This window comes from Clupea harengus, chromosome 7, assembly GCF_900700415.2.
Source record: "Clupea harengus chromosome 7, Ch_v2.0.2, whole genome shotgun sequence".
In the NCBI taxonomy this organism is placed as follows: Eukaryota; Metazoa; Chordata; class Actinopteri; order Clupeiformes; family Clupeidae; genus Clupea; species Clupea harengus.
In genome coordinates, this window is record NC_045158.1 from 25,888,442 (window position 1) to 25,896,104 (window position 7,663).

Genomic DNA, 7,663 nt, shown 5'->3' on the forward strand with positions numbered 1-7,663 from the left:
TGAATTATAACGAATGGAGTAAACAATGAATGAATTAAAGACGTTTTGCATTTGAACTCCTTTTAACACAATACAAGTTATTATTGGTTTTAAACAAAGCTCATGGACTGTTCCTTATCGCAGTTCACTGCGATATAACTGTATGGTACATGACGTCAGTCATGGGTACAAATCGAAGCATTTATCAATTCACGCCTGAAAGGCCGCGAGATCTGTCAGCGCGCGCTCCTGGGCCTGCCCCCCAGGAGTCCTATAATCTTATTATGCGCCCTCAGAACTGCCTCTTTTGAAACTTCGCAAGACGGAGTGAACATCTCCGAGCATATCTCAAACGCTCTACAGTCAAAAGAGTTTTGTGTGCTTTTCGCTCTCTACGGGTTGGTGAGTTATCTGGGTTCCTTAACCCTCACTAGCTCAGGGCGCTACAAAATTCGTTGGCTCAACATAATTTTGAAAGTAGTGGCTGCTATCCTGGCTGCCTGGCTGGCTAAGTTTCTGACTAGCCTGCTAGTGTAGCCGGCGTGGTCTGTACTTCGCCGACTACTGCGTTGTGTTCAGGTGCAATTATCACAGGACGCTGAAGTTCTTTACATCACTTTACTTTCTCTTCCAGTATGCAGAATGTAGCTCTCGTTGCCAAGCAAAACACATACAAACATAAGAAAAGAAGGACAACTGAAACATATGGGCTACATTACAGAAAGACAGAAAAACGAAACCTAGCATACAGTTAAACAACACACGAGGTTAGCTATATCAGCAAATATATCCCTAACTCTCAAAACAGCAAAACCTCCAAAACAACCCGACCAATTTATCACAACTCATCACAAAACACATTTACAATCCACCGTGTGCACCCAAATTTAAGCTAAAACACATACATTTGAAACCTTCATAGCACTACAATGTGAACACGTACCTCTCGTTGCCAAGCAAAACACATACTGAGCAAGGCACGAAAATGCAGCCTGTAGCCACCAAACCAACCAATAGAGGGCGCACTTACCCAACAAATGATAGGCCTAATACCTAGCTACCATGAAAGAAACCAAGATTTTGGTGAAATAAAATTACATATACACAAAATAGAAAAGAAGATTGCACAAATATGTGTCATTCATTAACCTGTTACACTAGCTTGCTAACAACGTGTTCGTTGCAGATAGTGTGCTTGTGTTTTAACATTCTTCTCTACTTTCAGATTGAAAAAAGATGGCCAGACACTACCCCGACTGCGGTCATGTCCGTCCCAAGGGCGACCGCCACCATCGGTGCGTGACCTGCCTAGGCAGGGACCACGCAGAGGGCGCGCTTTCGGGCAAAGCCCCTGTCTGTTCCATCTGTGCTAGCCTCCCGCTAGCTAAGGCTACCAGGCGCCTTGCGTTCTGGAAGCGCAAGGACGCCGAGGAGATTGCACTGGTTCTATCCGGGGCTAACGCCCCCGTAGGAATGAGTGCGTCTTCAGCCTTAGACTTGGTGAGTGTGAGCAGTCGCCTTGCAGCTGCAGCTCCGTTCCCGGGTCTCTCCCAGTCTCCGCCGGCCTGTCAGCCCTGGGGCTGCGGGCGGCGAGGCTGAGGAGCTTCAGCCAAGCGGTGTCCAGCCTGAACTCGAGCTGGACATCAGCCTGGATGATGATAGTCTGCTAGACTTCTCCGATGAGCACAGCTCAATCGTGGAGGTAATGCAGACGAGCCGAGACGTTAGGATGCGGGTGGAGACACCTCCTACCTCGTCTCGGCTCCTGGGCCAGCAACTCCACGAGGTGTCAGTTCCCAGCTGCATCCCCTTTTTCGAACAGGTGCACGAGGAAATGCAGGCGACATGGGCGATACCCTACTCGGGCCGAGCCCCGGTGCCGGGGTTCGCGCCCTACATGCAGCTCCACATGGCTAAGGAGAGGGGCTACCTCTCCTTTCCTCAGGTGGATGCAGTAGCGGGCTACCTCTCGCCCGCCTCCCCCACGATGCGTCTCGGCCAGAAGCCTCTCCTGCCCACGCGGGTGGGCAGACACCAGGCTCAGCTGGCAGAGAAGTCCTACTTGGCTGCAGGGCAGGCTGCCTGCACAACCAATACGGCTGCATTGCTACAGCGCTACCAGGCAAAGCTCCTGACTGAGCTTGCCTTGTTGCTGGGGGAAGATCACCCGTCTGTGGCAGAACTCCGTCGCGCGACGGATCTGTCGCTCAGACTAACTCGGTGCACGTCACAGGCACTGGGGAGGGTGATGGGTGCCGCGGTGGCTACCCAGAGGTCTCTGTGGCTGTCACTGGCTAAGCTGTCAGACAGAGAAAAAGCACCACTCCTCGACGCCCCGGTCTCTGTCCAGGGTGCCTTCGGGGAGGCAGTGGTCACAATGGCTGCCAAGTTCGAAGAACAGCAGAAGAGCAGAGAGGTATTCCAGGCTTGGATGCCTCGCTCTAGTGGCACGGGTGAGACGTCCTCCTCAGGACACACCACACCCGCATCGGGCCAGAAGAGAAGCGGGTTCTGCTCGCCAGCGCCTCCAGCAAAGGTGTCCACCGGGCGAGGCTGGCAGAGACACCCCTTCCGCCCTCCAGCGCAGCCTGCAGCACAGCAACCAGCTGCGCACCCTGCCCAGGGCGCAGCCCAGGCTCCGCGGCAGCACTCCGCCCGCCGCGGGCGAGGCAGAGGGAGACCTCAGGCTTCCTGACCGTGACAGTCAGCCATTCGTCACACAGGGGGGAGCGGTGGAGCCCACACCACCTCCACAGAAATCAGCCCGTCGCTCACATGTGGAAATCATGTCCAGCACGGTAAGCAGGTTCTCACAAGCACCACAATCATATGTCCTAACTCCTGTCCCAGATGGCGCAGTGCCCAGGCATGCTTGTGCGACTCCCCCCGCGATGCACACAGTGCATTTTTTTCAAAAACATGAGGGGGCAGCCCCAGATCTCGTCTCCCTCCCTAGGCGGAGTGGGTGTAGATCTAGGCTTAGACTCATTGACCATGAGCGGGTTAGTCCCCGACAAATTCAACTCAAAGCTCAACCTCCCTGGTTGTGTGGCGAGTTGGCGCGCATGCGCAGTGTCACCATGGGTGCTAAAGACGATCGCAAAGGGTTACGTGCTGCAATTCGCCCGTTCCCCTCCGCCATTCAGCGGAGTGATACAGTCTGTGGTGCAGCGAGAACAGTCTCACTTCCTACGGGAAGAGATAGTCTCCCTGCTCAGAAAGGAGGCAATAAGCATAGTTCCTCCCGAGGAGGAAAATGCAGGCTTCTACAGCCGTTACTTCCTCGTACCCACAAGAGACGGGAATTATTGGCCAATATTAGATCTACGTGTGTTAAACAAAGCACTCATGCCACTACGGTTCAGAATGTTGACCCCACGCAGGCTTGTGCAGTTTATAAGGCCAAACGATTGGTTTATCACGATAGACTTAAAAGACGCTTATTTCCACATTCCGATCCACCACAGACATCGGAGATATCTGAGGTTTGCGTTCGGAGGAATAGCGTACCAATTCAACCCACTCCCATTCGGCCTGTCCCTAGCGCCGAGGGTATTTACAAAGTGCGTAGAGGCAGCCATCGCCCCATTACGTCTACGCGGCTTACGCATTTACAATTATTTGGACAACTGGTTAATTGCTTCTCATTCAGAGGCTGCAGCAGTGCAGGACGGCCATCTAGTGGTGGCACACCTGTATCGACTGGGCTTTGTAATAAACAGGAAAAAAGGGTTCTCTGCCCCAGGCAAGTTACGCTTTTTCTAGGTATGATTTTAGATTTTAAACATGCGTGCGCCAGTTCCAACGGGGACAGTCAGTCTCGTCGCTGTGCTGCCAACGCCTGTTAGGAATGATGGCGTCGGCCGCTATAGCGCTCCCATTGGGGATGTTGCGTTTGCGGCCATTCCAAATATGGTACCTGTCTATGAAGCTCAACGCAGTCACAGACAGGCATCGCAGAGTAGTGGTGTCCTCCAGATGCAGGAAAGCCCTGGCGATCTGGAGAACCCCCTGGTTTCTCGCCGTGTCGGGCACTATGGGCATAGTGTCGCGTCGTGGTGACCACAGACGCTTCCACCAAAGGCTGGGGAGCTGTCTGCGAAGGGAGAGGCGTGAACGGTCTCTGGTCTGTGACAGAGGCCGCGTCTCACATAAATGTGTTAGAGCTGCGAACAGTAGTCCTAGCTCTACAACACTTTCTGCCCAGGCTGAGTGGTCAGCATGTACTAGTGAGGACGGACAACACTGCGACCTTGGCGTATATAAATCGCCAGGGCGGAGTGCGCTCCCCGTCACTACACCATTGGGCGACTCGCCTGCTCCTGTGGGCAGCGAGGCACGTCCTGTCCCTCAGGGCAGTTCATATACCAGGTCACCTCAACTACGGTGCGGACCTGTTATCGAGGGGCGATCCTCGAGCAGCAGACTGGTGCCTTCACCCACAAGTGATAGGTCAGATCTGGGTGCGTTTTTTCAAGGCGCAGGTGGACCTGTTCACGAACAGGCAGAACACCTGCTGCCCGCTCTGGTTCTCGCTAGGGGGCGACGATCCCCCACTAGGCATAGACGCGCTGGGCCACCAGTGGCCAGCTCTACCCCTATATGCTTTTCCCCCGATCCCGCTCCTCCAGCAGGTGCTGTGCAGGATTGCGGACGAGGGCAGGGAATTGATATTGATAGCCCCCCACTGGCGGCAGATCTAGTCAATATGTCAATATGGGAGCTGCCTCTGCGGAGAGACCTCCTAACGCAGGCGCACAGGACAGTGTGGCACCCCCATCCGGAGTGGTGGCGTCTCAGAGCCTGGCACCTGAAAGGTGCAGGCTCATAGCGTCAGGCTTGTCGGACGCGGTGGTGGCTTCAATACAGAGTGCCCGAGCTGTATCAACACGGGCTCTGTATACGCTGAAGTGGCGCAGTTTTGAGCGGTGGTGTGCTGCGCGTCAGCACGACCCCATTAACTGCGCGCTGGGCGTTATTCTAGAATTCCTACAGCAGTTGTTTGATGAGGGGAAGGCGGCTTCTACTCTCAAAGTGTACATGGCTGCCATTTCAGCCTGCCACGCAGGCCTTAATGGCAGTTCTCCTGGCAGTCACCTGCTAGCGTCACGCTTTATGGCGGGGGTGAGACGGCTCAGGGTGCCAGAGAGACACCTCATACTCTCTTGGGATCTGCTAGTGGTGTTACGTGCTCTCACAGGGCCTCCGTTCGAGCCCCTGGAGACAGTGGACATAAAGTTTGTCTCTTTAAAGACCGCGCTGCTGCTGGCGTTAACGTCAGCAAAACGCGTTGGTGACAGGCAAGCCCTGTCAGTCAGTCCATCGTGCCTTCAGTTTTCGATCGCTGGTGACAGAGTGGTTATGCGACCTAATGCTGCTTACACACCTAAAGTGGTGGTAACCCCATTCCGCAATCAGGTGATTGAATTAGCAGTTTTCTCGCCTTCTCCTTTTGCGTCGGCAGAGGAGGAACGTTTGAATAAGCTCTGTCCAGTGCGCGCTCTCCGCTGTTACGCAGAGCGCACTAGAGCGTTCAGACAGTCAGATCAGCTATTCGTGTGCTTTGGTGCACGCTCAAAAGGCAGACCTCTTTCAAAACCGAGCCTCTCCCTTTGGATAGTAGAGGCTATCGTGTTGTCTTATAAGAGCTTGTCTTTAGATCCCCCGGAGAAGTTGCATGCGCACTCTACGCGGGGGGTCTCGTCTTCCTGGGCCTTACTAAAGGGCGTCTCAGTGGAAGATATTTGCAAAGCTGCAAGCTGGAGTTCTCGCCACACTTTCATTAGATTCTATATGTTAGATGTGGCTGAACCTAGTTTTCTTCATAGCGTTCTGCGGGCAAGCGATCTCTGAATCCCCTGGCCTGAGAACGATGTATATGATAAGTGTGTTCATTGGTGTCTACATGTTATGTTGCACATGAAACATTTCAGGGTGGTTTCCTACAGGCGCAGGATCACGATCCTCGTCGCCTATGATAAAGGTTGCCCTGTTAATATGTTCACCGCCAGCGGCCGTATGAACCTCTATGAGGGCAAAGGCTTCAATAAAGCTGGTGTGTGTAATTGGCTGCCACTGTATTATCACGAGGGAATGTATAGGGTCCCATACTGTTATATCGCAGTGAACTGCGATAAGGAACGTCTCGGTTACTTACGTAACCTTGGTTCCTTAAGCAGGAACCAGATATACCAAAGTTGGCATGTACAGTGTTACCTTGGATTGATTGTCTTGCTCAGTTTCTTTCCGAGGCAGTTCTGAGGGCGCGTAATAAGATTATAGGACTCCTGGGGGGCGGGCCCAGGAGCGCGCGCTGACAGATCTCGCGGCCTTTCAGCCGTGAATAGATAAATGCTTCGATTTGTACCCATGACTGACGTCATGTACCATACTGTTATATCTGGTTCCTGCTTAAGGAACCGAGGTTACGTAAGGAACCGAGGTTACGTAAGGAACCGAGGTTACGTAAGGAACCGAGGTTACGTAAGGAACCGAGACGTTTCTCATGATCGTATGATTCTGTTAATTTTATCACACATGCTCTGTGATCCACATACACTCCTATTCTGGAGCTAGCCACTAGGGGGATTTCAGTCTCCTCGTTACTGTGACTGAAAGAGTAAGCAGATTTGGAGCAGTCCAGGCTCCAGGACTGATCGTTGAATCCAAAGTGTCCTGGGTTGCTTGTCGTTCACTGAATTACTGAATTACAAAACCACTACACGGATCCGTGGTCATTTCATTTTTTGATGACCACTGTCACGCTTATTATTTCTCTTTCTGTCCCTTCTTCCTTTGCCACATGGGCTTTTGGACTCAGACTGACAAAAAAATTGTTTTTAATTATGGTAATGAGCTTAATCAAATTAGCTACATTCATTGGGGTGTGCTTGTGGTAGATGCAGTCTGAAATTATACATGTTGAGGTTTGTTTGTGTGTTTTTGCCTCCACAAAGGATGACAATCAGCCAAACGGGAGAGATATGAGGACACAGTATGGCAAACTTAACTTTTACTTAAATTGTATTTGATTATCTATTTGAAGACATTGAAGAGAGACAGGAAATGAGTGGGAGACAGAGAGAGATGGAAAGTGGGATCAGGAAATGAATGCAGGTTGGATTCGAACCCGGGTCACCATGAGCACTTGGGTCTGTGCATATGTACTTGGATCTAGATAGTAGCCTCACAGGACCATGATTTTGCCTCTTTGATTGAATGTTTATGCCTCTAACTTTGCATACTGTATGTGTTCCTTTTTCTTCCTGTGTGTAAGTGTGCGTGTGTGTGTGCACCTGTGTGTGTGTGTGTGTGTGTGTGTGTGTGTGTATGTATGTCTGAGTGTATGTGGGTGACTTAAATTAAGTTTAATTCCTAGTTAAAATCTACACCACACATATCAGGCTTGAAGAATATTCCATACATCTTAATGTATCAATTTTCATGGAACAGTGTGAGAAAATATGCAGTATTTTAGAAAAGATGAGACACTTCAACAACCCATTAAAATATTGCCATTCTGAGATTGCACAGAGATGCACGTCACTTCCCTGAAGTGGCACAGGGCCGTGTAAAGTCCTGTTCCTCTTTCAGACTACATAGAACCTTTTGGACAGTTTTGTGGTCGGTCTGAACTTCTGGGCATCATCATTTGTGTTTGAAAATAAAAACACCGCTGCAGAAC